The 7,493-nt window shown below is 36.9% G+C and overlaps 1 pseudogene; it reads right to left on the minus strand.

Moving 5' to 3' along the window:
- Window positions 1–6,456: 6,456 nt before the first annotated feature.
- LOC111725831 lies at window positions 6,457–6,557 on the minus strand (annotated as a pseudogene).
- Window positions 6,558–7,493: the final 936 nt, after the last annotated feature.

Consider the following 7,493-nt stretch of genomic DNA (forward strand, 5'->3'; position numbering starts at 1 on the left):
TCCGGTACCCTTGTCCATTTACGCACAACGCACAATGAAGTATTTCTTCAGCAGCCAAAAGTCCTAATGAGGGTTTTACATTCATTGGAGGGTTCACACCACTGGAGAGTGAGAGCAGATTCCAGGGTTGGAGCCACTGGCGTTCTTGTCACTGGGTAGTTCTCATCATCTGATCCTTCTCTACAACAGTTCTTTAATTTTTTTTTTTTTTAACCAGCTGGAAACCTTGTTATTTAGGTTTAACCTCTAACATTACTTATTTCACATCTATACGATCTTTAATCTCTGCCTCTAGCTTTTCTTGAATCCTTCTGATGAAAATTTTAAAGCAGCCAACAATTTCTCCACCCTTGTAATGGAAAGGGTCCATTGCATGTATGAAATGGAAGGAGGGCTGTGTTCACTGATGTCACTTTCTAGCCTTTTCATTTTAGGCAAGTAATTGACTCTCTAAGAAATTTCTCATCTGTACATGTACAATTGGAATAGTTACGACTATTTTATAGGGCTGTCATGAGGATTGAACTAGATGGCATATGTAAAGTGCTTTAAAAATTCTTTTTCTTCTTCTTTTTTAAAATAGAGACAGGCATTCTCTCTGCTGTCCAAGGTAGAGTGCAGTGGTGCCATCATAGCTCACTGCAATTGCAAACTCCTAGGCTTGAGTGATCTTTCTTGTCTAGCTTCCTGAGTAGTTGGGACTACAGATACACATACCATGCCTGGCTAATTTTTAAAGGTTTTTGTAGAGAAAGAATCTTGCTATGTTGCCCAGGCTGGTTTTAATCTCTGGCCTCGAGGGATCCTATTGCCTCAGGCTCCCAAAGTGGTGGGAATATAGGCCTGAGTCACTATGCCTGGCTGAGCTGCTTTATAAATTCTAATGGGGGAGGAGGAAGTGGATATAATTATGGTTATTATTCCATGATGACTTAGGAACATACAGGTCTTGCCATGTTATTAATTCTGGGATGAAGAACATATCAGGGGGATCCTATAAATCCTCAATATGTTGCTTTTCTTCTTATTGTCTAGTGTCCAAATTTTCCTATTTTGGAAAGAGATTGCAGGATGAAATAACTGGAAATATTGGAATCTTATAACACATTTTTCTGGTATCGCCATCCTATGTACACAAAAGATCTGACTATAATAAAATGAATACATCCTTGTTAAGGTTTCAGTTCCTGGCTGTCCACTGCTGGGCAGAGCGACTTCTGTGAAAGCAGCCTTTAGAGGAGCAACTTTGGCCCCTTGTTAGCATCATTGTGACTGGTGATCAGGGCTTATTTCTGTCAGGACTCTTTCTTAGAAGACTAGTCTCCTGGGCTTTAAAACATATAAAGTATCATCTCCTAGGGACACCAAATCTGCATACTTTAGAAATTTAAGAATTTTCATATACACTTCAGGTTTTCTACCATATGGAATAATAATTCCGAGATATCTGTATGCCAGAAATAATAGTAATCAGTCTCCACTGAATAATGTTTTACTTTTATGAAGAACTTTCCCAGCTCACTGGTGCTGCCATGGCTTTATCTGTAGGAAATCTGTAGGGATTTGGGTGAGTCTTTCCCTGGTTTTTCTGTTTAAACCAAAGAAGACAACATCTGGTCAAACTCATGTATCACAACTGTTTCTCTGTGGTATGAAGGTATTCTTGGCTATATTCTTGGCTACTTTTTTCTTGCCAGCAACTCAAAGGGTATTAAAAAAGTGATACAGTAGGAACACATTGAGATTCTAAAATTTCAATGAAAAGACAGGTAGACTTCTAAGTTAGGGACTCTAAAATGGAAAGTGGCATGTATTGGGTAAGAGATTTTCTGTTTTTGAAAAAAAAATTGAAGATCAGAAAGCTGATCTGTCATTGAAAATACAATATCTCATAGAAAAAGAAAATGATTGGGCATTGGCTTAGTGCCTATAGCACAGTGGTTACGGCGCCAGCCACATACACCGAGGCTGGTGGGTTTGAACCTGGGCTGGCTCTGCTAAACAACAATGACAACTACAACAAAAAATAGCGGGATGTTGTGGCGGGCACCTGTAATCCCAGCTACCTGGGAGGCTGAGGCAAGAGGATCACTTAAGTCCACAAGTTAAAGGTTGTTGTGAGCTATGACGACAGGGCGACATAGTGAGACTCTGTCTTAAAAAAAAAAAAAGGAAAAAGAAAATGATTAGGCATTAATAAAAAGTCAGTATAACTGTATGTGAGCTTTCTAATTAATATCTTTTGCTTAAAAGGACATATACCCCCCCCCAAAAAAAACCCAAAAACCAACAAAAAAAAGGAAGAAAAAAACTAAAAAATAAGCACTAATGCAAAAGATAATTACAAATATCTAGAAGGAATATCAGAAAGATTAAAACACAGAATGCATTTGAGAGTCTGAAGAAAGTTACTAAAAGCAGCCCAAGTGACTTTCTATGCTATGTTTATAGGACAGAGAAGAGTAAAAACAACAGATTAGACTCAAAACATTAGATACAAAAGATTTCAGGTTTCCAGAAGTCATAAGCAATATTCAAACCTATTTTGTTTCCATATTTTCTACAAAATGGAAAAATCTCCAAATAAATATGAAAAATCAACATATTATAGAAGAAGTTATATGCTAAAATATGTAGGAAAAAAAATACAGAAGCCGGGCGTGGTGGCTCACGCCTGTACTCCTACCACTCTGGAAGGATTAGTGGGTGGATTTAGTGGGTGGATCGCCTGCACTCACAGGTCGAGACCAGCCTGAACCAGAGCGAGACCCTCGTCTTTAAAAAATAGCCAGGCATTGTGGCAGGCACCTGTAGTCCCAGCTACTCAGGAGGCTGAGGAAAGAGAATCTCTTGAGTCCAAGAGTTTGAGGTTACTGGTCGCAGCGCTCTACGTAGAGTGACAAAGTGAGAGTTGGTATTAAAAAAAAAGGAAGAAAGAAAAAAATACAAATGAATTTGAGTCTCTTTATGCAGATGAAGAGTCCTGTTAGGATGGCAAAGAAACTTTTTCATCAGCTAACTATGATCTCCCATTAGCAATATTCCAAAAGCAAGAGAGTCTTGAAAGGCTCTTGAAGCCTTGCAAGATAATGATGGTAAAAACCTATCTCTCATGAAACAGTAGAACAAATTATTATATAAAGGATTCATATTTAGGAAAGAATATCTTTCATGTAAGAAGTCTTACATGACTTCTTAGGATAAAAATTCCAAAATATTTCATTATGTTTTACCCATTATTAGGTTAGAAGAAGTAGAATGTTAAGCATCACAAGAATGGAGAAGCAAGAATCCAATGTACTCAATTCTAATATGAAGGCAGTAGATGATCTAATACAAGGTAGGGAGTAGAGGAATGAGGGAGCAAGGAGAGAGAATGAGGGAGGGGAATGGAGGGGTATGGTATATGGCACACCTCTTGGAGGGGGACACAATTATAAGAGGGACTTTGCTTAACACATGCAATCAGTGTAACCTAATTCTTTGTACCCTCAATGAATGCCAAACAAGAAAAAACAGAATATAAAAAAGATTGATGTACAATGATTTTTAAAAAAGAATTACCTTTCATAATATTCTTATGGATAAGCTGATATGTAAGTGGAGTACTTGTTCAGCAATGGCTTTATAATCTTCAAATGTTAGTTTTGTTTTCTTTTGTTTTTTAAGACAGAGGCTCGCTCTGTTGCCCAGGACACAGTGCTATGACATCAGCCTAACTTATAGCAATCTCAAACTTCTGGGTTCAAGCAATCCTCCAGCCTCATGCTCTTGAGTAGCTGGGACTATACATATGCACCATGAGGTCTAGTTTAGTTTTTCTTTTTTTAGTAGAGATGGGGTCAGGCTGGTTTAGAACTCCTGAGCTCAAGGGATGCTCCTGCCTCAGTCTCCCAGAGTGCTAGGATTACAGGCCTGAGCCACCACACCTGGCCTTTGGCTAGCTTTGTTAATCATGGACACCATGCATGTCATTCTGAATGATACTGAGGAACTTCCTTTCCTCCTGATGTCATCTAGATGTCAGTGGTAGCTTGTATGGGTGGGATGGAGCCTATATTTTTCTCTCAAACTAAGCATGTTGATGGAGGAGGCAGTAGTACAGGAGGGAAAGAATTGGGTATGGTCTAGTCTTAATTGTGCCATTTTGTAGCTGTGTGACCTTGCAAATAAACCTGTCTGTAAAACAAAGATATAATAATTGCTTTACGTTGATCTTATGGGTGGATGTGAGTTTACATAAAATCTTAGTTTTAAAAGGTTTTATAAGGATTACCTAGAAATAACATGCAAGATAAGGTATCATTCGTATCTCTGTTTCAATATGGAATGAAAGCAAACGTGGAAGACTGGAGGGTTCCCTTCCTAAATCCACCCTGATCAACACTTTCATCAGTGGAAATAGAAAACATAAGTACTAGACTTTAAAAGCATGAACTGAAATTTAAAACTTTATTTTCCAGCTCTGACAATTATATTTCTAGGCAAAAATACCAGACCAAAAGAAAAAGATGAAATTTAGCAGGAATAAAAGTCTGCAGCCTAGACTTGGAAACACAAATATCTAAGTACAAAAAGGGGAGAAAAATGCAATCAGACAATCTGAAGTTCACATGAAACAGTCTGGAGTGTTCAGCTGACTACATGGTTAATAGGAATATTACGGAAATTATAGATCCTTTCAGACTGAGACAGTCAGATCACTTTGTCCCAATCCCTGTTTCTTTGCTCAATTTAGCACTGCCTTCCCCCTTCATTCCAGAACAGTGTGTACAATCTGTAACATGACCAGTGGATGCTGAATGTCAGGAGACTATGATCTACACAGGAAATGTTGAAGGAACTAAAACAGGATAACCTTAGGAATCAGACTAGTGGAAAACCTTAATAGCTGTCTTCAAATGTCTAAAGCACTGTCAAGTGTTGTTATAGGGATTATTTTCACTCTGTGTCATTCCAGGGAGCGGAGCAGAAATCAGCAGGTAAAAGCAAAAAGAAGGTATAGTGTTGGCTCAAAAAACAACTTTATAATAACCCCTCAATCTGTACAATAACCAGAAGGACTGCTTGGTGAGAAAATAAGATCTCTATTGTTAGAGGTTTAAGCCAAGGCTGGCTGCAAGCTATTAAAGAATCTATACAACACATTTCTGCTTTGGGCTGGTCTCAAAGGTCCTAACCACTCTCAGGGTCTATGATTTTATTAGATATTTGTCTTTATTTCTAAGCCTATTCTATGTCCAAATGTTTATTTTTCACTTCTCTTATTACATAGATATCAATAGACAGTTTGCAGTGGAAGTATATTATTTTTCTGCCTGCAGGATATTTTGAAGAAGCTAGTCAACCCTTAAAAATTGCTGATTTACCATCTTAGAGGTTTCTTTACTCCACAGAAATAATTTATTGCACACAATTATGATATACAATGTTTCTGGCTTATTAAGCATGAAAAAACCATGTTTCTGCACTATTATAGTTGAGTTTTCCACCTTAGAAAGCCTTAACATTCATAGTTAAGGTTACTATGGTAACCATAACTCAATTCTTTGTGACTATAAATTACTCTTTATTTCTATACACTAACTTTGATTCTTTGTGTCTATATGATATCTAACTACTCAAAGTTACAAACTATAGTCTTCCCATAATGTTAATAAATTAAATGGGTTAAAGATCTTTCTAGATCTTTCCTTCTAAAGGTTGTGAAAAGAACTGTTTGAAGTAGATAGTCATTATAAGCAAAAATAAAAAAATTAGTATTTTGTGTCACAAGGGCAAAAAAGGGGTCATGGCAGATTATAGCATGGATTGTATTAAAAAATAAAGTCATCATAAATTAGCAAAATTTTGTTGTAGGTAAACTGTGTAAGCTGAGATACTCGGCAAATTAAGGATGAAAAAAATAAGCAAATTACATGCAACTACTTCCCTTTCCGATGCCCGTGGTAAACATTAATAATTAATTATGGCACTTTCCCCCACCGATCTCAACCAAATTCTCAGAATCCTTCCCAATACAATGTTGTAGACAGTCACTATTAATTGATCTTGATTCTTTTCAATTCTTCAATTCTCCTAAAAATGCTGTAACTGTGAATGTAGAAAAGGCAATACTTCCATATAGTTTGCACTGATCAGATTCTATTTTCCTATTGCTAGATTTAAGAGGTCAGAAGGATTCTAGTTGTGTACTTGGGCACAAAGAACTTACATTCTCTGAGTCCTACCTTGTTTGTAAAATATGCATAAGAATGTCTATTAACCATGTTTCTTTTTTATTTATTTTTTATTATTTGGGATTCATTGAGGGTACAAAGAATTAGGTCACACTGATTGCGTTTGTTAGGTAATGTCCCTCTTATAATTGTGTCTCGTCCCCAAGAGGTGTGCTGCACACCGTGATCCCTCATTTCCCCATCCCCCTTCCACCTCCCCTCTACCTGTATTGGACAAAAAAATAAGGAACGCTTCACCAATTTGCATGTCATCCTTGCACAGGGGCCATGCTAATCTTCTCTGCAGCATTCCAATTTTAGTGCTGCCCAAGCTGGCACTATCAACCATGTTTCTGAGAGGAAAGTGCTTAGGACATTTCAAGGCCCATGCTCTTTGCAGGGCTAAGTGGTGCAGGAAAGCAGGTTTCCTTGCCAAGCCAAATCCGTACCTGCAATTAATGGGGTCTGCACTGTTGTAGCCAGGTCGTCTTCATATTCAAATAGTTTTTGTAGTTTATATAGTACAATCAGAAGGACTTAAGTTAGCTAGTAACCAAGTTTGAGTTATTATAATTTGTTTCATTTCCTTAGTTAGATTAAAATTTCCCGGAAGGCAGAGATAACATTTAGTCTGACTTCAGATCTGCAAAATAGCCTTGTGTTTATAAGACTTGAGAAATTTTTGTTACGATCTGTTAAAAACTTAGTGGCAAGACGGATGATGGATCATTTTAACCTAATAAAGTTTATAGGTACAAATAGAGACTATTTCTGTAAGTTAGAAAATGTCATGACACAGGCTTAAACCATAGCATGATCAAGGCACAAAATTAGGCACAAAATAATAAAACACTACTGTAGAACTATAACACATTAAGGGAAGAGTGGTTAAAATCCAGTTCCACTGATTAATAAACTAGAGCTATTTCTAGTATATTATCCTAAATTTTCCAAAGTTATTAGATAGCATATTAGGCTGCCAATGGAAATAATACACCATACCCTAGATCAGTGGTTCTCAACCTTCCTAATGCTGCAATGTATTTTCATAGTTAAAAAGGGGTCATGACCCACAGGTTGAGAACCGCTGCCCTAGATTATAAAAGCATTTTTCCTAATATAATTATCTAGGTCATCCTTAATATCACACATATTAATATATAACCTTTGGTTATAACCTCTATGTTGTATATAAATATGTCTACTATTACATATCCATTAGTATTAGGTTACTAAGAGTCATAACAATAATAATGATAAGACTAATAATGAAAA

The sequence above is a fragment of the Otolemur garnettii genome, unplaced genomic scaffold, assembly GCF_000181295.1.
Source record: "Otolemur garnettii isolate 467f Iridium unplaced genomic scaffold, OtoGar3 scaffold00048, whole genome shotgun sequence".
Classification (NCBI taxonomy): Eukaryota; Metazoa; Chordata; class Mammalia; order Primates; family Galagidae; genus Otolemur; species Otolemur garnettii.